We start from the raw sequence: 27,728 nt of genomic DNA, 5'->3' as shown, positions 1-27,728 counted from the left end.
TAACTCGATTACATGATAGATCTCATCCAACCCATCACCGTCCAGTAAGCCTACGATGAGATTACTCACGAACGATGAAGAGCATCATGAAATTGGCGATGAAGGAAGGTTGGTGATGACGATGGCGACGATCTCCCCTCTCCGGAGCCCAGAACGGACTCCAAATCTGCCCTCTAGAGGAGAGCAGGTGGTGGTGGCGCCTCCGTATCGTAAAACGCGATGAACTCTCCTCCTTGATTTTTTTCGAACGAAAGGCACTAAATAGAGCTGGAATTGGAGGCGGTGGAGCTCCGTGGGCCCCACAAGCCTGCTAGGCGTGGCCAGGGGGCGCCTAGTGGGCTTGTGGGCTCCTCGCTCCACTTCTTCGGTTGATTCTTGCGCCAATATTTTTTATATATTTCACAAAAAATCCTCGTAAATTTCCAGGTCATTCCGGGAACTTTTATATCTGCGCAAAAACAACACCATGGCAAATCTGCTGAAAACAGCGTCAGTCCGGGTTAGTTCCATTCAAATCATGCAAATTAGAGTCGAAAACAAGGGGAAAAGAGTTTGGAAAAGTAGGTACGACGGAGACGTATCAACTCCCCCAAGCTTAAAGCATTGCTTGTCCTCAAGCAATTCAGTTGACAAACTGAAAGAGACAAAAGAAAAACTTTTACGATCTCTGTTTGATCTTGTTATTGCAATTATGTCTAACTCATATCCAGAATTTCAGCAAGATCATAAGCAAACCACATAAGAAATGACATTTAGGTCCCAAGAGGAACTCATATCAATGGCATAATCAACTAGCGAGCAATAATAATGAGTTTCAAATGTCAACATGTCAATCAAAACAATCATGAAGCAGTATGAACAGGTGGTATCTCGCTAGCTGTTTCTGAGACCGCAAAACATAAATGCAGAGCACCTTCAAAGACCAAGGGCTGACTGAACATTGTACTTCATGGCAAAGAAGATCCAGTCACAGTCATACTCAACAACAATTAAAAGCAAAGCATAAGAATGATAGATGTGCTCTCTAATTGGTGCTTTCTGAAAGAAGAGGATGACTCAACAGAAACGTAAATAGATAAGCCCTTCGCAGAAGGAAGCATTGATTTGCAGAGGTGCCAGATCTCAAGCTTTTAAAACAGAGATAAATAATTTTGGGTGGCATGCTTTCATTGTCGACGCGATGACCAAGAGTTTTCACCATCTTCCATGCTACACATACTATAGGCGGTTCCCAAACAGAAAAGTAAAGTTCTGACTCCCCTACCACCGATCAATCACACTCCACGACTAGTCGAATACTCGGGTGCCGTCCATACCAACAACAATCTAGGGGGAGTTTTGTTTGCAATTATCTTTTCGATTTGAGCATGGAATTGGGCATTCCAATTACCGACCCATTTCTCGTGAGTGATAGTGAATAAACACATATCGAGGATAACACGCCAAGCATGGAAGATACTGATCGCCCCTTGTCACCACATGAGCGGTTCGGGCATGCAAAACAGATTATTTCTTGAAGGTTTAGAGAGTGGCACATGCAAACAGATTACTCACGAACGATGAAGAGCATCACGAAATTGGCAATGAAGGAAGGTTGGTGATGACGATGGCGACGATCTCCCCTCTCCGGAGCCCAGAATGGACTCTAGATCTGCCCTCTAGAGGAAGAACAGGTGGTGGCGGCGCCTCCGTATCGTAAAACGCGATGAACTCTCCTCCTTGATTTTTTCTGGACGAAAGGGACTAAATAGAGCTGGAATTGGAGGTGGTGGAGCTCCGTGGGCCCCACAAGCCTGCTAGGCATGGCAGGGGGGCTGCGCCTGGTGGGCTTGTGGGCTCCTCGCTCCACTTCTCCGGTTGATTCTCGCGCCAGTATTTTTTATATATTCCACAAAAATCCTCGTAAATTTCCAGGTCATTCCGAGAACTTTTATTTCTGCGCAAAAACAACAGCATGGCAAATCTGCTCAAAACAGCATTAGTCCGGGTTAGTTCCATTCAAATCATGCAAATTAGAGTCCAAAACAAGGGCAAAAGAGTTTGGAAAAGTAGATACGACGGAGACATATCAGTCCACAAAGGACCTCATGTGAGTATCGTTACTCGATCAGAGGAAGATAGAACACAAGGTATCGATTTACAGAACATCCAAAAATTGTCGATACTTAAATTCCAAAGGAATTTATGATTTCCAGGTTGGTGTATCAGATTCAGATGCTCTGATCAAATATAAGTAAGCTGAATGGACTTAGATGGACAATCAATCGAGGTTGATTTGCCAAGAATGCGCTTATGTTGGGAAAAAACATTTGAGTCGGAAGAAAATTTACATTGATCAACTGATGATTTGTGTGCAATCACACACATGTAGGATGAATAAGATCAAAAGATAATCACAAAGTATTTAATGAATGTGGCTAGACATATGGATTTAACCATAATGCAAGCAGGTGAGAAAGGTCAAGAGCAATAGGCTACTCGGGATTCTGAAAGATTGAATAGTAATTCGAAGAACTTTCGAAACCCATGACAACTGATGATGGACGAATCCTGATAACATAATTCGTTGCATCTCGCAAAACAAGAGCAATTGGAAAAGAAAGTATGAACGGCATTTATATGCAGTCATCCATAAGGGTTGACGGAGGAAGTAAAATCGCAGAAGCGATGAGCACAAGTTCACAAGAGAACATCGGAGAGTAACTTCGGAGTCTTCTGAGGAATCAAGCCATCGTCTGGAATTGCGGGGTTCTCCGGGAGGAAGTATTTACGAGAAACTAGAGTTAGAGTTAGCAAAATCTTTAAACCAAAAGAGAAGAGAGAGTAGAACCCAGAGTATAGAAACGGAGTAAAATATACTAATACCACCTAATTGAGATGTGGGCCCGTAAGACACAATATCATAGTTAGTAAGTTTTTCAAGCTCTGATACCAACTTGTGACACCCTTGATTTAGTCGTACGCTAATCATATATGCAAATGCGTACGATCAAACACAATGACTCACGGGAAGATATCACAAGACAACTCTAGACAGAAATTAAACATACAAGCTTCATATTACAAGCCAGGGGCCTCGAGAGCTAGAATACAGAAGCTCCATAAGCACACGAGTCAGCGGAAGCACCAAATATCTGAGTACAGACATTAAACATGGGGCGCCTTAGAGAATGCTAGCACAAAAGAAACAACGATGAAACGAGGCGAGGCCTCTTGCCTAGGAACCTCCTAAACTACTCCTGGTCTTCAGCGGCCTCCTCGTAGAAGCAGGCTCCGTCGGGGTAGCAGTCGTCTTCAGCAGAATACTCCATCTCCTGGGCTCCAACATCTGGTTGCAGCAACGGATCAAGGGGACAAAGGGGGAGCAAAGCAACGATGAGTATTCAGCCAAAGTACTCACAAGACTTATATCAGAACTATGCTAAGAATGCATCAGTATCAAAGGAGGGGTTTATATATGGATTGACTGTAGCAATGCGAGAAAGAGAGGGAATGCCCAGTTCTATCGAAGACTAGCATCTTCAGGCGTCTTACAGCAATAGACGAGAGTATAACAGGTAACACAATTAATAGTCATATAGTTGCAGCAATAATTAAAATGAGGTCACGCCCAGAGATTCTCCCTCGACTCCCCGCGAGGAAGCAGTCTCGGAGCAACATTCCCGTTAAATAACAATTGTAGTTGTATAAGATTAGGGCACAACTCCAAGTCGTCCTGTAACCGTGGACACGGCTATCCGAATAGTTAATTTTCATCCCTGCAGGGGTGCACCAAGTTTCCCGTAACGCTCGTTAACACTCTGGCCGGACACACTTTTATGGGTCATGCCCGACCTCAGAATATCGACACATCACAGCCCCACCTTCGGTCTAAATCCTAAGCACAAAGGGGTCGTGGTCCCACTTGCCCTCTACGCACCTGCACGATGCAAGGGCGGCCGATGTCAGTCCTAGCACCCCTTAATACAAGCGCGATGCATCTCGGGACCGCTCGGCCGCTCGCCGCTCCATTGCATACGTGTGAAGAGCTTCGACTGATACCACGACGCCGAGTACCCATAACTTCTCCCGCGTAGCCGGTTAGTGCGAAAAGGTCTCCAACCAACCCAGATCAAATACCCAAATCCATTAACATTTTAATTAATTCATCGACACATCCACTCTGGATTCCACCCGCACAACATTATTTTATCAATGATCCCAGTATTATGGTCAAGTAACTCTGTGGTTGTAACATTAGGGGGATCCGAGGTATCGCCCTCGTTGGATCCTGAACGATGTAACCATGAAGGTGGAATTAGAGGAATCACCCTCGAGGGTCTCACACTTGAGGGGTTGCACGACAGAGTGATCGTCGGGAGTGGTGAAGGAGGAATCACCCTTGATAACCACGATCAACTAGCTGCACTACAGAGATATCATCATGAGTACTTCGCGAGGTGTCACCCTCAGTACCCGATAGTAGCTCTGCAGCGTCGTACAACTAAGGGGGTGTAAGTGATTTGTCGGGTCTTGGCTCGTCGATCAGGTATCGAGACTCGACAATGAAGCGAAGCAACTAGACTAAGGGGTCAGAGGGGGTGACTGCTCCACCTTCACTAGGCAGTTTAAAGTGCGGTACCGAAAGTAGCAGTTCATCAAAAAACAGGCTATGCATCAAATATAGGAGCTAACTACAATAGGAGCAAAATTCTAATGCAAGCATGAGGAAGAAAGAAATGGGCGATATAGGAATGATCAAGGGGGTTTGCTTGCCTTGTTGCTCTGCGGCAAAGGGCTGGTCGTCAGGAGGGTAGATTTACCCGGCAGCAGCGTCAGTCTTGGGGTCTACCGGTAAGAAGAGGGGGAAGAAACAATAAATATAACACCGATGCAAACATTAAGCATGACATGTCAAAGCAGGGTTGGGCATGAGCTAGCGTGGTAACATCTGTCATAGACGGATCTGGAAAATATCAGATGATATTTCCCGGGTCTTTGGCTACTACCGGTCACACGGAAACGATGGAAAAGTTCCATGTTTGCTATGCTAGGGACGCATGACACACGAATGGACCGTGTATCCGGGTTCGTCTCGTTTTCCTCATCAACTTTCATATTCAAAGTATTTTCCTCTGAGCTATGGTTTATTTTATATTAATTTTTAAAGTTTTATTAATATTTAGGTATTAACATATTTAATTATATTAGATAATTAAATATGACATCGGTGGTGATGTCAGCATGACATCATCAATAAACACAACTTTGACTCGTCAAATATGACGAGTGGCCCCCCGTTGTCATAGGCACATTTATTATTAGGGTTAACTAAATATTAATCCGATTAAATAAGGGGATGGGACCCACTTGTCATACTCATTTTAGGCTAATATATCTATCTTAATTAACAAAATTCTTAATTTATCTATTTACTCTTAATCATATTAATAATACCTAATTACCTAATTAATTAATTCACTAATGTATTAATTAATTAACTTAATTAATTAATTAATTAATTTTATTTATTTATTTATTTTTAAACGTCATATTTCGAATGGGGGTTTGTGGCGCCTCCCTCTTAGTGGGAGTGGGTGGGTTGGACCCACATGGAAGTGGCCCATCGGTCTAACACACACACATACACAACATACATTATGTAACCACTGATATACACATACAATCATACATACACTTTCACATACATACATACATACATAAATTTTATATATCCATTTTCTCTTTTCTCTAAACAACCACAGGAGGTTGAACCTCCTGGACTAACAAGAAGGGCCCGAAGGGGGCGCGACAGAGGTCGCCGGAGGCCGCGGTGCGGGGCGCCGGAACGGGATCGGAGGGGAGGAGAGGTGGAGGGGAGGGAGGAGCCCGAATAGAGGGATCACCGACGGTGTAGGGTGGCTGGTTCGGCGAGGCTCGGTGGAACCGTTAAGGAGGAGGACGGGGACGAGAGCCGGAGAGGAGGAACGAGGTGGCCAGTGAAGGATCTGGCGAGTCAGCGCCAGGGCCGAGCAGGGCGGTGTGGAGCGGCGGGATAAGGGGGCGTCGGCCGACGGGGTGGAGCAGTGGTGGCCGGAGCACTTCGTGAGAGGGAGGCGCCCGACGGCGACGTAGGAGGGGCGGTGCGACCCCCGCGCGGTGGATGGTGGCGATGCGGGACCGGCTCGGGGGAGCGGAGGCGCGGGAGGTGGCGACAGGGTAGAGCCAGGGGCTGGCTCGGTGTCTGGGGGGTTCGGTGTCGGGAGGAGGAAACGAGAGGGAGTGAGAGTGCTGCGAGGGAGGAGGAAGGCTTCGGTGGGGGTGGGAACGAGAGGAAGTGGGGATCCCCTCATGGGGAAGGGGTGGATTCGGTGGTGGGGGTCTGGCGGCTCAGGGGACAGTGGAGGGAGCTATGGGTTAGGGTTTGGGGGGTTTTATAGCCCCCAAATTAGGTAGGCTATGGGGTGGGCTAGTTGGGCTCGCTTGCTTGGCCGGTTGGCCCAGTTGACGAGGGGGAATTTTTTTGTTTTTATTGTTTTCTCTTTTTTATTAACAATTTTAGTTCTAATTTATTTTAGTGCAATAAATACCTCCAAAAATATCAATTCCTAAATGAAAATTTTCCTAGGTAATATTTGACACACACTCAACATTTTTATTTTTTTATTTTTGAAAACTTTTATCATTTGACTTTATTTTAAATTTGAATTCGAATCGGTTTTGAACTAATGTGAGATTAACAACAGTAATCACGGTGACGTGGCACCATTAACATAGGTTTACTGTAGTTTAATTACACAGGTTACTATAGCAACAGTTGAGGATGTCACAACTTGTAACACAGATTTGAGCATGAAGAGGCAACCTATTATGCATGCAATTTCCATAATCAAGTAGAGCACGAAGAGTAGAACATTTTTCATATAAAGTTTTTTTAAATCGAAGCCATGGTTATTTAATCATGAAATAAATCATTTTAACATGACATCCACGGAAATTTAAACAACCATCAAGTTAAGAATTTTTAACATGCTTTTCATGGCAAACAAAAATACGACGACTAGTACACATCACAAAGGGCACATCTCATGTTTAATTATTTTTTCCTATGATGCATGTATTAAATCACACAAAAATAACAAAAGGGCATCCCAAAGTCACTTTTATGCAAAAAGCTATTTATGTTTTTTGAGAAATTTGAGCAAAACATCCCCATTTCCATTCAGGTCCAGTTTAGTAGTTTGAACTACAACCCTATTTTTAACTTGCCCTAATGGCCATGAAATTTTTCCTAGTTTTAGTTCATTCTTCCAAAGCCTTAAGTCCAGGAATTTAGCTCCATTGGAGTATTTTAAATACATGAGATAACAACCTGTATTTTTTGTCCAAAAATGTTTTTCACCAAAAATTGCACTAGCAAGTTTTATGTTTTGCCGATCTAACCCCACCATCACCTTTAGTGTCCAAAGAGACACATTTGTGGAAAGTTTGGGTGCGAGAAAAGTCTTTTAGATATCACTAGCATTTTATCACACACCTAGAGGGCATGGACAGATTTGGCATGGTTCAAGAGTTACTCTGGGAACTTTATTCCCTTGCTAACCAGCTTTTCCAGCAGTCTTCCCTTAGCCACAAACCTAGCCATGGGAGGTTTCATGTGCATCAAAGCCCTCTGGCTATTACTGGCATTTTGTCAAACAGTTCGTGAGCATGCCCAGAGCACCAGCAGAGCGTGCGTTTCGCACATGCTTGCGTCCGAGCAGCCGCATTCGAGGTATGTCCCTTGCCCCCACTTGTTCTAATCCGTTTTGCTACCCGCATCACGCCAAGCCCCCAACCGACCCCGATACCGCTCTGCAGCATCCCGCCAAGCTCCCGACACGCCAAGCATTTGCCGGTGCCGCCATCTGTTGTGCCTAGTGACGACCTTGCCATCTCGCGTGCCCCCGAGCACTCCAGCTCCCCGTACTCATCCTCAACCATGTCGGTAACCCTGACACACCCTGCCAGCAAGCCCCACCTCCCTGTTTCTACAATAGTGGTCGCCACCGTCGTTCTTGTCCTCGGAGCCCCGGGAACCGACCTAGCCACGACTATTTCAAGCCCTAGACCCCCTTGAGCAGTGCCATTCCCTCTCCCTGCAGCCCTTTGAGCATTCCCATAGCAGCAAGTCGACCGGGCATCCGAATTTCTCCTTCTCCGGCGAGCTTGGCTATCGTGGACACCGGTCGATTCCCTCTCTTTCAATGGCCCTCTCCCTGTTTTCTTATGCAGCAGCCTCTTGATGGTCTCGCCAATCTATCCCCCTCCCCAATTTTCCCTGAGAAGAGTCGTAGGGGGAACCCCATTTTTGCCGGATGTTGCCCCCCGTTGGGAAGCTCGCCATCGGTAGATGTATCCTTCCCAAAGGCCATGGAGCCCCTATACGGAACCGCCTCGAGATCTTGAGCATGACGGTGTGGTCATCATTCATCGCCATGCCCCCAATCACCGGAGAGGATCATCGGGAGCTCTTCCTCCGCTCGGCTAGAGGAGGGAGAAGGCCGGTTCGACCTCCGCTCAAATCTGACCAATGGGGCCCGCGCAGCAGCAACTAAGCCGCACCGGAGCAGTCCTAAGTGATGGCGCCTTTTCCTAGAGTATGTCTTTCTTTTCTGAAAACGTATTTTTTTTACCGAAGCGTTTTCCTTTAAACGGTTTTATTTAAAATCAGAAAGTTAACCTAACTTTGAGTAGCTCTAGTTTTCAAACAACAACTCCAAATAAGTTGATTATTTTTTTCTCAAATTTCATCTAGTTTCTTATCATATTTATTTCAAAAAAATTGAAACAACTTTTATGCACTATTTTGGGAATGTGTGTTGATTTCGATAATTTCAAAACTAGGAAAGATGGAGGGAGAAATGCTTTCAAAGTTTTTAAAGTGCAACCACCCTTCTTCATACCCAAGGCAAGCATCTTAACACTGATTTGGCAGAAGTTGAGTAATTTCTTGCTGCGATGAACAAATGCATGATTATGATAGTTAGATAAAAACTTCCATGTAGAAAAATGCTTATACATTAATGCATGTGATGGGTATTTATTTGCTATTGAGTATGAAATACACATGATAGTGGGTAGTGCCTCATACCACGTATGCCTATGCTTGTCCGGACAACCTTGGAGGAAGGTTTGTCGTGTGTAAAAGTGTGACCATGAAACTAATACCTCGTTGTGGCGAGTGTAATCAATGAGGGCATATCAGGGTATGATGGTGGTAACACTGTTGGATAATATTCGAAAATTTTGTGACTCTAACCATTGCAGGGAAACTTAAACCTACTGAGTCGACCATAGATCGAGTCTTGGACCAGTAAACCACATACTTGGTTTGTGCTACCACTTGTCCCTGCCACCGGTAGGGTGTGGTTCAGTAAGTCGTCAACCCCTTCCCTTGCAAACACACCATATATAGAGGCCATAGTGAAACATACCACTAATCACCGGTAGGCATGTCACTTGGTTTGTGGGCATGGGTGTTCTGGTTGGACCAAGGGGTACCGCCCCTATTTTGCACACGATAAAAATATGTTGATCCCATGCTAATCGACATTGTGGTATCCCCACTTAGAGTTTTGCTTAATGATTGGTTTGGATGATTGCCAGCATCGGGAATTTAAGTTGGTGTGTGCAAGTTAAGTGTGTTTTCAACCTAAAGACTGTAAGCAGAATTAGCCAACGCTTTTGGTTGACTAAGGAAATCTATTACTTGTGGGTAAAGAGTACACCCTTTGCAAAGTTAAGTATCTATCCGAATATCCGTGTCCACGGGTAAGGACTATGGTCTGGGATAGGCCAAGTGTCGATCTGAATGTCGGTCTTCGGAGGAATTAACTGAAACATGATGTTGATCATGAACCATGATGGATGATTATAATTTTTATGAAATTTGTTGTGGGCTAACCCCTTCTTGCATATGAATTTTTGAGTGTCCCTCGGAAGGTTCTACATCCTAGATACTCCTTGTTGTTATCTTATTATAAACCCTTTATGTGGCATCGCTCAGACTCCCGACTATGGCATGCATGTTAATATTATCCTTATAAGCCCTTTATGTGGCGTCGCTCAGACGCCCGACGGTGGCACGCATGCTATTGTTATCTTTATGAGCCCCTTTATGTGGTGTCGCTCCAGACACCTGACCGTGTCAACTCTGATTATTTTCATACAAGCCCTTTATGTGGCGTCGCTCTAGATGCCTGACTGTGTCACATCTGTTATTATTTTGTTATAAGCCCTTTATGCGGTGTCGCTCTAGACGTCCAACTATCGCATAATTTTTATTATGCTGATATAAGTCCCTTTATGTGGTGTCGCTTAAACACCCGACCATGGCTTATATTGCGTGACCTTTCGAGGTGTCACTTTAGACGCCCTATCGACACCTTTATTTTATTGTTACTCTCTTGCCTTGATTGCTTATACAAAATTACTAGGAATAATTTATCTGCGTAATCGCATCCATAATTTAAATCTTATGGCATGTCAAGTGTTATTAAAATTCTAGTGCATGCATCTCACCTACTTTTACTTGTGTGCTTTCGTGATGTTTGTGAATTCAAAGTACTCACTAGCTTGTCCCTGGCTATTATCTTGGCCAGATTGCATATTTAGAGAGGCGCACGATGCCGACAACCCCGGAACATAAGCATCAAGGATAGCAGCCTTGCACGATAGGATTTATCCAAGTCAGCTGTTCATGTGGGAATGGAGTCCCATGGACTCTGGACATCCATGAGTCTCTTTTGCCATCATCCACTAGACATTTTGTTATACCCCATGGAACTTTATAGTCTTGTACCCCAAATTTCGTATTTTTCTTGGAATTTCTGTATCAAGTGAGTATGCACTAGCTAACAGTAATCCTGGGGCCGGTGAACACAAGGTGCATTTAGTGGGAATTTTTATATCCCAGAAAACCGGTCTCAACAGGCTAGCAATAGACTCGGAAGAGATCAGCTAGATAACGAAAATGGCCATTTGAACACTCTAATTTTAAACATCATGAGGGTTGCATTGGTTATAAATCAACTACATGTTGGCACATGGGCCAAGTCGAGACGCTCGTATTACTCAGAGGGAAATAACATACTACCATACCACATCATAACATTTTTTATGCATGTTGACACATAATATAAAGAATTATCTACTCCTAACTATTTAAGCATGGCATGAGAATACTGAATCAAGATATGTTCACTCATGGTATACTGAATGAAGATTGAACGAGGTAAACATATTTACAAAATCAGAAAACTACAAGAGTTCATACCAACTTCCTTTGCCATGATCACTTCATCATATATCATCATTATGGCCTTTAACTTGCACGACCGAATGATGTGATAATAATAAAGTGCAACTGTGTCGAAAACTAAGTTGTGATCTGCGAAACAATTTAGACAAAGGAGAAGACACGGTAATGGTGGATCTTTTTGTTAGATCAACATTAATGCATATGAGAGACACTCAACATTTTTATTGTAGTCTTCTCCTTTGAACAAATCAAAGAAAAAGAAAAGAAGTTCAGATAAACACACTAAATTAAGTTTGGAGTTTTTCAATTATATCATAGAAAGCGAACAAACAAAGGAAAAAAACAAAAACGAGAAAAATTATTTACACGGGAAAGCTCTCAATAGGTAAAGGAAATATTTTTAGGTTTTATATTAATACTACAACTAATTAAATGGGGGAGAAAACCCGAAAATAAGCGAGAAATATTTTTGGAATTTTCAAAGTTTTTCAAACACACAAGAAGAAATCGGAAAAAACAAAACTAACATGGATATACAATGAAAGAGGATGAACACTCACAATTTATATTGAGTGTTTTAACATGAATGTAATGTTGGTGAGAAATACGTACCCACCCAAGCTTGGGATTTAAGCCTAGCTTGGTGATCACCACTAGTAGTAGCCGTTAGGTCCAGGAAAGTATTGCTGCTGAGGAACCTGATCGTCCCATGCCTGGGCCTCCTCTTTCGCCGCAGCGAACTTGTTCCAATAAGCAGTTATACCTTGTGGCATGATGATACATCCGTACCCGACTTGAAAGTTAAACAAAGAAGGTGGAGGCAACACAATAACATTGCGAATATTCCTGTTGTATACTAAGTTGAAACGAATGTGCTGTGGGGTTTGAGGTTCCTCAATGAACTGGGGATCTAACATAGAATGGTGATCAAGATAAACCTTAGGAAATAGGTAGTCAGTTGGGTGCATGGCAACGTTGAAATGCTTTGTTAGGCGAGTGGCATAAGTACAAGCATGGATCTTGCCCTTAATACGGTTAATATGGAAGTGATGTGCAACAATAGCTCCTACGTTGTAGGCGTTATTGCCATAAAGTGTGAGACGTAAGATAGCATGGACGGGGGCACTGAGACCACCACCCTGAGTCATACTAGTTAAACATTTTACTATAAATAAAGCGAAGTAGTGCATAGAAGGAAAATGTAAACTATTGACCCCCAGCCTTCCATACGCCCCTAATTTCTCCCATGGTTAAGGTGAGTAGGAAGTCCTCAAACTCCTGTGGTTTAGGTTCACGAATTCCCCAATCAGAAGGAAGTATTGCATATTTCACAGAATCCACAGAGTGATAATTCATGATGTTCGGCATATAAATCAAAACACACCATGGGAGTATCAGGCCTATTATTGAAGTAAAAAAATGCATAAAAGATTTTGTAAGGATATATTATTGATCACACTCATTTGCGAGGAGGTTGGTCACCCCGGTATTTTCAATGAATTGCATGAACTCTTGATTAAAACTTTCCTCACTCTTCAAAGGTGTATGTGGCCATTCACACGGCCTAACCTCCGTGTTGCGAGGGATGTTGATATCTTGGTCTAGGGTCCTCACAACAACTCCTTGGGAGCTACGGTTTGAAGAACCTCTCCTAAAAAAAATCATATTCCTATGAACAAATTTCTGAAATTTTTGGACCATAAAATTATGTCAATAGAACTTTGCCAGATTTGTAGCAACTACTCATATAGATGCCTAGAGGCCATATCAAGCACTCCCACTACTTGGAACTCAAATAATAGAACATGCAATATCATTTTCAGTAGCACCAAGTGCAGAAAAGTATGCAAGATATAAACCACTAAAGCAAAAAACTAATTAGAGGAATGGGAGAGTCCCATACCTAGGAACAATTCCTTAAAACGGTTTCGGAAACACAGTTCCGAGAAAATAGATTGAAAAATTCAGTTTCGGACGCAAGAACACGAGAGAGAGATAGAGTGAATGATTTTTTTCTGGAGGTAGGGGATGACATGGGCTAAAGAGATAAGCCACGGGGCCCATGTGGCCCCCACCGCACAACATGGCGCGACGAGGGGGTAGGCGTGCCCTCTTGCCTGCTGGCCCATAGATGCCCATTCCTAATTGTTTTGAGCACCAAAAATTAGTAAATAATCCAAGAAATCATATTAAAATTTGGTGGCAATCTGGGACTTTTTATTTTTGGGTCATTTTCTTAATGCACAGGAAAATCAGAAAATAGGAAAAACATGATAATTTATTTTATTTAACTAAGAATAATAGATAGTAAACCAATGGTACAAAGAGTTGTGCTACTAAATTCATCAACCGCATGTCTTTCAAAAATGATCCATTAATAAGGTTGATCAAGTCTTATTAATAACCATTTTCGATTCACATGGAACCGAAGAACGTATCACACTAAGTTACCTCAATGGGGATTTGCATATCCCAACAATAATATTATAGTATTTCTTCTTGGCAGGAAGTAGAGAGATTTTAAAACCACCAATCATGATTGTGGCACTAGGCTCAATGACATTAATATTATTAACAAAAGTTTGCTTCTCCGGAAAATGCACGGTATGTTGTTTGCCATTGACATGAAATGTGAAATTGCCTTTGTTGCAATCAATAACATCCCCTGAAGTATTTAAAAATGGTCTACCAAGGATGATTGACATGTTGTCATCCTCAAGCATACCAAGAATAACAAAGTCTATTAAGGTAGTAACATTTACAACCACAATAGGAACATCCTCACAAATTCAAATAGATAAAGCGGTGGATTTATCAGCCATTTGCAAAGATATCCCAGTTGGTGTAAGCTTATTCAAATCAAGTTTCTTATAAAGAGAGAAAGGCATAACACTAACACCAGCTCCTAGATCATAAAAAAAGTTTCAAAATAGTTTCGTTTAATGGAGCAAGGTATTGTGGGTATTCCAGGACCTCCCATCTTCTTAGGCACTCCACCATCAAAAGAATAATTAACAAGCATAGTAGAAATTTATGTTTCAGTTATTTTTCTTAACCTGGTAATAATATCCTTCATATACTTAGCATACAGAGGCATTTTCAAAATAACAGTCAAGCGATTGCGCAAAAATATAGGCCTAATCATTTCAGCAAAGCGCTCAAAAATATTTATCGTCCTTACTCTTGGAAGGCTTACGAGGGAATGGTATGGGTTTTTGAACCCATGGTCCATGTTTACTAGCAACAAAATCTTTCTTTTCATAACTCTTATTTTTGGGATATGGGTTGTCGAGATCTTCAACGGGTTCTACTTCCACGTTGTTATCTTGTTCCTTCTTATGTGCCTCAGCATCTACGTGAATCCCATCTTTATTGTCATCATCATTCTCATTATCACTAGGTGCATGTTCACTACCAGATTGTGTATGAGCATCCGAAATAGAAACATCATTATGTTTTTCATCTGATTTTTTCTATAATAATTTCACTAGAAACATGCAAAGTCCTATCCTTCTTCCACTTCTTTTTCTTATTAGATGGACTAGGTATATCATCATTAATTCTCCAAGAATCTTGTTCTATTCTTTTAGGATGACCTTCAGGATAAACATGTTCGTGAGTCATTCGACCTCCTCTAATCATTACATTAACAGGATGATCATTCATATTATCATTTATTTTAGCAAACAAATCATTTTGTGATTTAGCAACTTGGTCTAGTTTGGTGTGAACCATAGGAGCATGTTTACCTAGACCCTTAACATCATTTGCAATTCTAAACATCAAGTCACTTAAGCGATCTATTAGCATCTCATTACGTCTTAATTGATTTCGACATAATTATTGAAATGCTTTTGCTTAAAATGTAATTATCAAATTCATCCATGCATTGACTAGGAGTCTTAGTATAAGGCATACCACTTACATTAAATGTATGGAGAGAATTTACCTCCACTACGTGTGTCGGGATGTCAAGTCCATGTATTTCTTTGATAGGGGCAACTTTGTGACATCTTCAATTTTAATAACTTTCTCTTTCATAGATCGTTTAGCTTCCTGCATATCTTTAGGACCAAGGAATAGAAGACATCTCTTCTTTTGAATAGGTTCTGGCGGTGGTTCACTAAGTGTCCAATCATTGGCATTTTGCAATATGTTATTCAATAATTCTTCAGCTTGTCCAACAGTTCTTTCCCTTAAAACCCAACCAACACTACTATCTAGAAAATCCCTAGATGCATTAATTAGTCCATTATAAAATATATCAAGTATTTTATTTTTCTTAAGAGGATGATCTGGCAAAGATCTTAGTAACTGGAGAAGCCTCCTTGACATTCCTCACAGGTGCATTGGTTTACCTCCAAGCTTAAAGGGTGATGTAGCACAGCGACAACAAGTATTTCCCTCAGTTAAGAAACCAAGGTATCAATCCAGCAGGAAGATCCACAAGTCTATGTAAGCGACACCTGCACACAAATAGCAAATCCTCGCCACCCTTCGCGTAGAGGGGTTATCAATCCCTCATGGATAAAGTAAGGATAGATTGATAGATGCAAATAAGAGTGATAGAAAATAGAACGCGACAATGTATTTTTGGGTTTTTCGATAATATAAATCTGAAAACAAAAGAGCAAATAAAGTAGAAAAGCAAATAGCAAAGCAGAGATTGCAAATAAATGATGTGAAGTAGAACCCGGGGCAGTAGGTTTCACTAGTGGCTTCTCTTGAGAAAATAGAAAGCGGTGGGTAGACAAATTACTGTTGGGAGATTGATAGAAAAGCAAATAACTATGAATATATTCAAGACAATGATATTGTATATAGGCCTTATTTCCAAGATAACTAGACCGACTTCTGCGTCCATCTTCTTTTATTACTCCACACATTGACCGCTATCCAGCATGCATCTAGTGTATTGAGTGCATCGACAAATGGAGTAATGCCTTAAGAATGATGACATGATGTAGCAAGATCTATTCATGCAGGAATAGACCCCATCGTTTTATCCTTGATAGCAACGATACATGTGTCTCATGTCTCTTTCTGTCACTGAAATTGAGCACAGCAAGATCGAACCCATCACAAAGCACCTCTTCCCATTGCAAGATAAAAGATAAAGTTGTCCAGACAAAAACCAAATATCAGAGAAGAAATAATAGGCTATAATAATCAAGCGTGAATATGTTTTAATAGATCTGACCATAAACTCACAATTCATCGGAACCCAACACACACACCACAAAAGAAAGAGTTACATCATATGGATCTCCAAGAGACCATTGTATTGAGAAACAAAACGAGAGAGAGCCATCTAGCTACTACCTACGAACCCGTAGGTCTGATATGAACTACTCACGCATCATCGGAGGAGCACCAATGAGGATGGTGAACCCCTCCGTGATCGAGTTCCTCTCCTGAATGGGCTCTGGAACTTATGGAGGCTGAAACGATTTTTGTCGACTCCTCTAGGGTTTTCTGAATATTGGGGTATTTATAGAGCTCACACGCGCTGGTGAAGATTCCATGGGGCCCCACTAGGCACCAGGCCACGCTAGGGGCCTCTAGAGCCGTGGTATCTAGTGGGCCCCCTAGGCCTTGGCTGCTGCTCATTCTTGGCCCCCAAGTTTTCTTTTGCTCCAAATAAAATCTTTGTAAAGTTTCATGGGAATTATACCTCATCTGATATGTATTTTTTGCGGAGGAAAAATAGCAAAATATAGAAACTAGCACTAGGCACTATGTCAAAAGGTTAGTCTCGAAAAATGATATAAAGTTGCTATAAAATGATTATAAAACATCCAAGAATGATATCATGATAGCATGGAACAATAAAAAACTATAGATACATTGGAGAAGTATGACTCCCCCAAGCTTGAGGGAGACTCTCTTCTTGAGTTTGCGCAAAGTTAAAATATTTCTATAAGGCAGCTTGTTTCTTATGAGCAGGAAAATATTTTTCAGAGAAGTAATAAAGCATATCCTGAGGGTTACGCACACAACCAGGAGCAAGAGATAGGAACCATTCTTTAGCCTCGCCTTTTAGCAAGAAAGGAAAAAGGCTTAAGGATAAAGTAGTAGCAGATATTTTCCTCATGGGTAAACAAAGCAGCACTATCATTCAATTTACTAAGATGTCCGACAATAGTTTCAGTTTCATAACCATGGAAAGTACCAGATTGAACTATAGGGATTAACTTAGGGTCTACAGAAAATTCATAATCCTTATCAGTAAAAAATATAGGAGAAGTAGCAAATTTAGGATCAAGTTTGATTTTCTCCATCATAGATTTTCTTTCAGTTTGCATAGTAGTTTCTTCAAGTCATCTCTATTCTCACAATCAAGAAAGTGCCTAGCTAGTTCCCATCCATAACATATCCTTTAGGTACATAAGGCAATGCATACTTATTGGGAGAGCGAGGTGTAGTAGGTGCTTCAAAATCTTCATCATTTTCATCATTTTGAAGTTCTCTAGCTTTAGTGATATGAGCATCAATTAATTAATACAATGACACAATTTCAATTTCATCAAGTGTAGGAGTAGTAGTATCATTAATTTTAGAGGTAGCATCATCAAGTTCATGTCATATCAAAACGGTCGATGGGTGATGGTGTGACAAGCTGATTCAAACAGTGGGTGAAACAAAAGCAAAGCTAGATGGCAGTTCTTTACCTTCTCTCGTGCGAGAAAGGATGATGTTGGTTCGAGTATCTTTCATATTCTTCATAGTGGCATTTGGATATCCTCAAGTTAACACAATAAATATAGCTATGCAGTTGAGTTGTCAATTTAACCACACGTGGGATATCTCTCTGCAGCAAAGTTTTAGTAGCACAACAAGTAATAGTAGTAACAGTAACAATAACAGTGATAGCAACAATTTTATAAAAAAATTGACAGTAGCAACAACAGTAGTAACTTAGAAAGATTCAGTATGTGAATAGCATAGGCACATGGATTGGTGACGGATTATCATTTAGATGACATCAACCATGTAACTGTTACACACTAGGGCGACACACAACTAGATCCAATTCATCAACGCAATGTAGGCATGTGTTTCGTATATAGTCATACGTTCTTGCGATAAGAACTTGCATGACATATTTTGTCCCACCCTCCGGTGGCAGCGGGTCCTATTGGAAACTAAGGGCTATTTGATAATCCACAAGTATAGGGGATCACCATAGTCTTCACAGGTAGTATTTGACCCTAATTTATTGATTCAACACAAGGGGATCCAAAGAATATTTATTGGACTTGATAGTTAAGTTGTCAATTCAAGCGAACCTGGGATATCTCTCTTTTGACACAAGGATTTAGTAGCACAACAAATGATAGTAGTAACAGAAATAGTGATAGCATAATTTTGGTGACAGTAGTAATAGTATCAATTAAGTAGCAGGTGTGACAGTAGCAGTAACAGTAGTAACTTAGCAAGATTCAATATAGAGAACCGGAATTACATCCAATTCATCAATATAATATAGGAATCAATTAATCAATATAATGTAGGCATCAATTCATCAACTAATTTCTCTTTCTTAACTAATAATAACAGAAAACAAACTTGTGATACAGAGACTTGTGAACACTCAATTCATCAATCTCATGCCATTCGAAAAGGATCCATTAATAAGGTTGATCAACTATTATTAATAATCATTTCCGATTAACATGAAACTGAAGAATTTTTGTATTTCACTAGGTTACCTAAATGAGGATTTCTATCTCCCCAACATTAAGATTATAGCATTTCTTTTTCTTGGCAATACGTAGAGGGATTGTAAAGTCTCCAATGATGACCGTGGAAATAGGCACAATGACATTAATATTGTTAACCAAAGTTTGCTTCTTCAGAAAATGCATAGTATGTTGCTTGCCATTAACATGAAAAGTGAGCTTGCTTTTGTTGCAATCATTAACAAGCCATGTAGTATTTCAAAATGGTCTGCCAAGGATGATCGACATATTGTCGTCCTCGGGCATATCAAGAATAACAAAGTTTGTTAAAAGAGTAACATTTGCAACCAAAACGGAAACGTCCTCGCGAATTCAAATAGGTAAAGAAGGGATTTATCAACCATTTGCAAAGATATCTTAGTGGGTGTAAGCTTATTCAATTAAAGTCTTTTATAAAGGGAGAAAGGCATAACACTAACACCGGCTCCTAAATCACATAAAGCAGTTTTAACATAATTTATTTTAATAGAGAAAGGTATTGTGGGTATACCCGGATCTCCCAACTTCTTAGGTACTCCATCATCAAAAGAATAATTGGCAAGCATAGTAGCAATTTCAGCTTTAGGCATCTTCCCTTTGTTGGTAATAATATCCTTCATTTACTTAGCATATAGAGGCATTCTCAATATATTAGTCAAGAGAGTGCGTTCAAAGTCTTCATCTTCCCTACTTTTAGAAGGGTTGTGAGGAAATGGCATGGGTTTTTGAACCCATGGTTCTCCTTCCCTAACATGTTTTCCAGCAACGATGTCTCTCTTATCATAAAGTTTATTTTTAGGAGGTGGGTTATCAAGACCCTCAGCAGGTTCTGTCTCCACATCATTATCATGTTCTTTATTACAATCAGGTGGAACATCTACATGCACCTTATTACATTCATCTTCATCTCCATTATCACTAGGTACATGTTCACTACCGGACCGTGTCTCGGCATCAGAAATAGAAACATCATTGTGATTCTCAACGAGCTTTTCTATAACAGGTTTACTATAAGCATGCAAAGTCCTATCATCTTTATTTTTCTTTTTCCTATTAGGTGGACTATGTGCATCATCATTTATCCTCTCATAATCTTGTTCAATTCTTTTAGGGTGAGCTTCATTATAAAGAGGTTCTTGAGTCATTCTACCTACTCTAGTCACTACTCAAACAACATGGTCATTAGTATTATTATTCATTTCAGCAAGCAAACCATTTTGCGACTTAGCTACTTGATCTACTTGGGTGTGAACCATAGAGGCATGTTTACCTAGAACTTGCACATTATTCTAAATTCTAAACATCAAGTCACTTAAGGAGTCAATCATCATGGAATTATTTTTCAATTGATCCTCAACATAGTTATTTAAGTTCTCTTGCTTAACAACGTAATTATAAAGTTCATCCATGCATTGATTAGGAGTCTTAGAATAAGGTGTATAATTTTCATTGAAGGAATGGAGAGAGTTTACCTATAATACCTATGTCGGGGTATCAAGTCCATGTATTTTTTCAATCGGTGGTAATTTCTTGGCATCCTTAGTTTTAGTACCTTTATCTTTCATAGATCTTTTTTTTGCTTCTTGCATATCTTCGGGGTTGAGGAATGGAATACGTCTCTTCTTTCGAATAGGTTTTGGCGGTGATTCAGGGAGTGTCTAGTCATTGACATTTTGCAATATATTATTTAATAAAACACAACTAGCACAAGTACCTAGGAAATCCCTAGAAGCATCTGTTAGTCCATTATAACATATATCAAGAATTTCATTCTTCTTAATAGGACAATCATGCAAAGCTCTAAGTAACAAGAAAAGCCTTCCCCAAGCTTGAGGGAGATTCTCTTCTTTAATTTTCACAAAGTTAAATATTTCCTGTAAATCAGCTTATTTCTTATGGGCAGGAAAATATTTTTCAGAAAATTAATAAAGCATATCCTGGGAACTACACATACAACAAGGAGCAAGAGAAAGGAACCATTCCTTGGCCTCGCCTTTCAGCGAGAAAGGAAAAAAGCTTAGCGATATATTAGTAGCATATCTTTTCATCATTGGTAAAGAAGGCAAAAATATCATTCAATTAAATAAGGTGTTCGACCACAGTTTCATTTTCATAACCATGGAAAGTAGTATACTCTACTATATGAATCAGTTGAGGGACTAAATAAAATTCATGGTCCTTATGAGTGATAAATATATGAGAAGTTGCAAATTTAGGGTCATGTTTCATTTTCTCCATCATAGATTTTTCTTTTAGTTTGCATAGTAATATCTTTAAATCATCTCTATTTTTACAAGCAAGAAAATCCCTAGCTACCTCAACATCCATAACATAACCTCGAGGCACATAAGGAAATTCATATCTATTAGGGGGACGAGGTGTAGAAGGTGATTCAAAGTCTTCATCAATTTATCATTTTCAAGTTCGCTAGCTCTAGAAGTATAAGCATTAAGAAATTCACTTAGTGAGACAATTTTAGTTTCAAAATTTGTAGCAATAATATCAAGATTAATTTCAGAATTAGCATCATCAAGGTCATGTGACATATGAGGATGATCAACAAGTAGTGGTGTAACAAGATGATTCAAAAGAGTAGGTGAATCAAAAGAAAAGCTAGATGGCAGTTCCTTACCTCCTTTTTTGCTAGAGGGGACGATCTTAGTTCGATTATATTTTAGATTCTTCATAGTGGAAATTGGATATCCTCAAGTCAACACAATAAATAAAGCTATGCTCCCTGGAAACGGCGCTAGAAAGAGGTCTTGATAACGCAGAAGTATAGGGGATCGTGACAGTCTTCATGGGAATTATCTCACCCTAATTTATCGATTCGACACAAGGGTAGACAAAGAATATTAATTGGCCTTGACAGTTGATTTTTCAATTCAACTGCACCTGGGATATCTCTCTACAGCAAGGATTTAGTAGCATAGCAAATGATAGTAGTAACAGTAACAGTGATAACAACAATTTTGGTAACAGTAGTAATAGTAGCAATTGAGTAGTAGGTGTGACAGTAGCAGCAACAGTAGTAACTTAACAAGATTTAGTATATGTAAAGCGTAGGCACATGGATCGGTGATGGATAATGATTTAGATGACATTGATCATGTAACAGTTACACACTAGGGCAACACAGAACTAGCTCCAATTCATCAATATAATGTAGGCATGTATTCCGTATATAGTCATACATGCTTGCGATAAGAACTTGCATGACATCTTTTGTCCTACCCCCTCGTGGCAGAAGAGTCCTATTGGAATCTAAGGGATATTAAGGTCTCCTTTTAATATAGAATCGAAACAAGCATAAACACATGGTGAATACATGAACTCCTCAAACTACGGCAATCACCGGAAAGGATCACAATTATTGTCACCTTGGGGTATGCGGATCAAGACACGTAATAGGTACATACAACTTGCAATATAGGATCCAAATAAATCTTATATTCATGTAAACATAATATGTTTAGATCAGAAATCATGGCACTCGGGCCCTAGTGACAAGCATTAAGCCTACCAATGTCATAGCAACATCAATATGAGAACATAGAGGATACTAGGGATCAGGCCCTATCAAACTTAACTCAATGACATGGTCAATCTCATCTAGTCTCACCATCGTTTAGCGAGCCTACAAAGGAATTACTCACTACCGGTGCTGAGCATCATGACGGTGTTAATGGAGAAGGGTTGGTGAAGACGACAGCGACGAAACCTCCTCTCGAGAGTCCCAAAGGGACTCTGGATCAGCCCTCGAGAGGAAGAACATGAGGTGGCGGCGGCTCCGTCTAGTAAAACGCGATGAAAACTTCTCTCTGATTTTTTTCTTCGAAGATTGAATTTTATAGGACTAGAATTAGGGCCGGAGGAGCCACGTGGGCCCCAAAAGCCATCAAGGCACGGGCTAGGGGCGTGTTGTTGGCTTGTCACCCCCTGGCAACCTCCCTCCGGCAGATCTTTGCTCCATAATTCATTACAAATCCCATAAATAATTTACAAACAGTTTCGTCCAATTTCGAGAACTTTTATTTATGGACAAATAACACCATGGTAGTTCTGCTGAAAACAATGTCAGTCCGGGTTAGTTTCTTATACAAATTAGAGTTCAAAACGAGAGCAAAATTGTTTGGAAAAGTAGATGCATTGGAGAAGTATCACAATTAAGGCCTCCTTTTAATAGAGAAATGGAACAAAGCGTTAACACATGGTGAATACATCAACTCCTCAAACTACAACAATCACCAGAAAGAACCCCAATTATTGTCACCTTGGGGTATGCGAATCATGACATGTAATAGGTGACTACAACTTGCAAGATAGGATATCATGGCACTCGGGACCTAGTGACAAGCATTAAGCATAGAAAAGTCATAGCAACATCAATCTCAGAACATAGTGGATACCAGGGATCAAGCCCTATCAAATTAACTGGATTACATGATCAATTTCATCCAATCCCATCACCATCCAGCAAACCTACAAAGTAATTACTCTTTCACGATTGTGAGCATCATGGAATTGTCGATGCAGAAGGGTTGGTGATGATGACAACGACGAATCCCCCTCTCCGGAGCCCCAAGCAGACTCCAGATCAGCCCTCCCAAGAAAGAACATGAGGTGGAGGCGGCTCCGTCTCATAAAATGCAATGAAATCTTCTCTCTGATTTTTTTCTCCAGGCATGTGAATCTATAGGCTATAATTCGGGTCGGGGGAGCCGTGTGGGCCCCACCAATAATAGGGTACGCCCTAGTGGGTGGGCACGCCCTGTTGCCTCATGGGCCATAGGAAACCCCCATCTAATGGCTCTTCGCTTCATAGTTCATTATATATTCCAGAAAACTCATAAAAAATTTCGTCCAATTCCAAGAAATTTTATTTTTCCACAAAAATAACACCAAGGTAGTTCTACTAAAAGGGCGTTAGTCCGGGTTAGTTTCATTCAAATCGTGCAAATTAGAGTCCAAAACAAGAGCAAAAGTGTTTGGAAAAGTAGATACGTTGGAGATGTATCAATAACACAACGCACATTTTGTTTAATGGTCTGAAGAAATAATAATTTTACTTGCAATTTAAATTTGAATTTGATTTTGATTTTTATCAAGTGGAAATTTGGCTTAATAAAGCATGATGACATGGCATCATTAACAACGGATCGTTGTAGCTTAACTTGTAGGGTGTTACAGGGATGCCCCAGATTGCATTCCCTCTTTCGTCTATAATCCATTGGTATTTCACTTGCATCTATATTCTATTCATCACAAAATATGAGTTTTTCTCGGAAAGTTTTGTATTATAGTTTGCTTTATTATTTTTTTGCCATAATATTCGCTTGCTGGAAACACCTTTTGAGAGAGGGACATACAAATATCATGATTTGAGACAATACTCTCTATGCTTCACGTATATCTTTTGAGCTAAGCAATTGCTCCAGTGCTTCACTTATATCTTTTAGAGCATGGAGACAATCATATTTTATAGAAACTATTGCACTCTCATGCTTAACTTAAATATTTTTGAGAGTCTAAAGCATAGTAATGGCAATATGCATGTGTTATAAGACTAGTCCGAAAAGGATAGGTATTCAAGGGGGATTTAATGAAAACATTCATGTAGATCACTAAATATGAAAGAGTATGGGTTAATTATATTGATGTCATAATATGAAGAGGTATTGGTCCATGATAATTTATTAGTGGAAATATCATCATTAAGGTTTCTTAGTATCTTATCTAAGTGTTGGTCTTGGCATGGCAGTGATGTCTGAGCGTTTTATTTCTGATTGAAATCCTTGAGTGGTGTTATAGTCGAATGCGCGTGATGGTTAAATCCTACCAACCAAGTCCCTAGGGTCATGTGAGTAGTACTTTTCGTCAAGGGCTAATAATACTCTCACAATAAGTATATGAGTTCTTTACGACTAATGTGCTTCCATAAATATTACGCACACCTATCCTTCCTCACTTTGCTAGTCTTTCTCATACCGTGCATTGCCCTTTTCTCACCTCGAGAGTTGGTGCAAACTTCGTCGTTGCATCCAAACCCCATGATATGATACAATCTTCCACACATAATCATCCTTATATCTTCTTCCAAATAGCCACCATACCTACCTATCATGGCATTTCCAAAACCAATCTGAGATATATTGCCATGCAAGTTCCACCGTTACGTCATCTGACTTGCGTGTTCATCATCATATTTCTTTGCACGATCATATAGAGCTAACATGATATTTGTGACAAAGCCACCATTCATTATTGTTATATATGTTACACTAGATCATTGCACATCCTGGTATATTGCCAGAGGCATACATATAGTCATTATATTGAGTTGTAATATCGTCTTGTAAGTAAATAAAAGTGTGATGATCATCATTATTAGAGCATTACCCTAGTGGGGAAATTATCATGGCGACTATGATTCCCCCACAAGTCGGGATGAGACTCCTGAGGGGAAAAAAGAGGCCAAAGAGCCCAAAGAACGAAAGTGGGGGGGTCGAAAGGAAAGAAAGGGCAATGTTACTATCCTTTCACCACACTTGTGCTTCAGAGTAACACCATGTTATTCATATAGAGAGTCTCCTGAGTTATTACTTTCATATACTAGTAGGAATTTTTCATTGTATAACTTGGCTTGTACATTCCAATGATGAGCTTCCTCAAAGTCCTAAGGTATTCATGGGCAAGCAAGTTGGATGCACACCACTTAGTTTCCATTGAAATTTCATATACTTATAGCTCTTACTACATCTGGTGCATTGCAATCCTTACTCCTCGCATTAATATTGGTTGATGGGTATCTCCATAGCCCGATGATACACCAAGTTGATGTGAGACTTTGTTCCTACTTTTTTATCCCCACCACCGCATTTTATTCCATCTATAGTGTTAGATGGATGGTTCACGCTCATGTATTTTGTTAAGTTCAAAATACCGAAGTGCGTTACATGTAAGACCCAATTGCCTGGTTTAACACATGGGTGCTCATGATTTAACTTATGTTGTGAAGACAAAGTTATGCCATGCTAATATGATGAAATGAATAGGGATTAAAATTCTTTAGAGATTTTATATTTTGAATAAGTAATGATTATGTTCCTATATTTCTTAATATTATTATGCTTATATCAATTACTTCATCGTTCTCAATATTTATACCGTGATCAAGATTACATGTTGGGTAGCATTCAACTTCAAAAATTACGTTTTTATCATTTTCCAAGTCGAGAATGAGCATGAATTAAGCTTGGGGATGCTTGATACGTCTCCAATATATCTATAATATTTTATTTCTTCGTGCTATTATATTATCGATCTTGGATGCTTTATACACAATTATATGATATTTCATATATCATTTTATGGGACTAACCTATTAAATCAGTGCCAAGTGCTAGTTCCTATTTTTTTGCGTGTTTTGACCTGTTTAGAGAAACTATACCAAATGAAGTCTAAACACGATGAAACATTACGGGGGTTATTTCTGGACATAAAAGACCCTAGAAGTTCGGGAGGTGGCCAGAAGAGCCACGAGAGAGCTATTAGCCCGCATGACGTGCCTAGGGGGGTAGGGCGGCCGTGCATGCTCGTGAAACCCTCGCGCGGCCTATGACCTAATTGCACATATATATGTGCAAATACCCCATGCTCCAAGCCTCTATTCTGTCCTGATCCCATCCGGATGCCATCTTGATCAACCTTGATTCTTCCACGATGATGAGTGTTGTTCACAACAGACCTACGGATTCATAGTTAGTAATTAGATGACTTCTTCTCTCTCTTTGATCTTCAATACAATGTTCTCCTTGATCTCCTTGGAGTTTTATCCGATGTAATCTATTTTTGGGATGTGTTTGTTGGGATCCGATGAATTGTGGGTTTATTATGAGATTTATAGCTTCGTATTTCAGTATTTGGGTCAAATCTGAAATTTATTCGTTTGGCTTGGCCAACTCGATGAAGTAATTGGGTCAAATCTGAAATTTATTATGCATGATTTTTATAGCTTCGTATTTCTCTCCGATCTATTCGTTTGGTTTGGCCAACCCGATTGATTTATCTTCAGTGGAAGTGGTGCATTGTAATGGACTCAATGTTGCGGTGCTCTATATCCAAGTGATAGAAGGGGACAAGACACATATTTTCATTGTTGTCATTAAGGATGAAAAATGGGGTTTATACATATTTATTGGGTTTACTTTGTCTACATCATTTCATCTTTCCTAAAGCCTTACTATGTTTGTTACAAACTTAATACCATAGATGCATGCTGGATAGCGATCGATTGATGGAGTAATAGGACTAGATGCACGTAGGAGCTGCTCTAATTGTTTACGGATGTGATACCTATATACATGACCATTCCGTGAATAACATCATAACTATGCAATTTTCGGTCAATTGCCCAATAGTAATTTGTCTACCCACCGTATGTTATGTGTTCGAGAAAGAAGTCTCGAGTGAAAACTATGACCCCCGGGTCTACTTAATCATATTGATAAATACCTAAACACCTTGTTGCCATTTATTATTATTATTTACTTTTCTTGTGCTATAATTATAATTATAAGAATTAATCCTTGCAAGTAACGAGTTCAAGGGGCTTGACAACCCTCTTGCGTGCCTTGGGTGCAAGTGTTTGCTTTTGCGTGTGTAGTTACTAAATACGGGAATTTGTGTGGTTCTTCTATTAGTTCATAACCTTTGTTCTCACTGAG

The sequence above is a fragment of the Hordeum vulgare genome, chromosome 1H (assembly GCF_904849725.1).
Source record: "Hordeum vulgare subsp. vulgare chromosome 1H, MorexV3_pseudomolecules_assembly, whole genome shotgun sequence".
In the NCBI taxonomy this organism is placed as follows: domain Eukaryota; kingdom Viridiplantae; phylum Streptophyta; class Magnoliopsida; order Poales; family Poaceae; genus Hordeum; species Hordeum vulgare.
Note: the sequence above shows the minus strand (reverse complement) of the source record.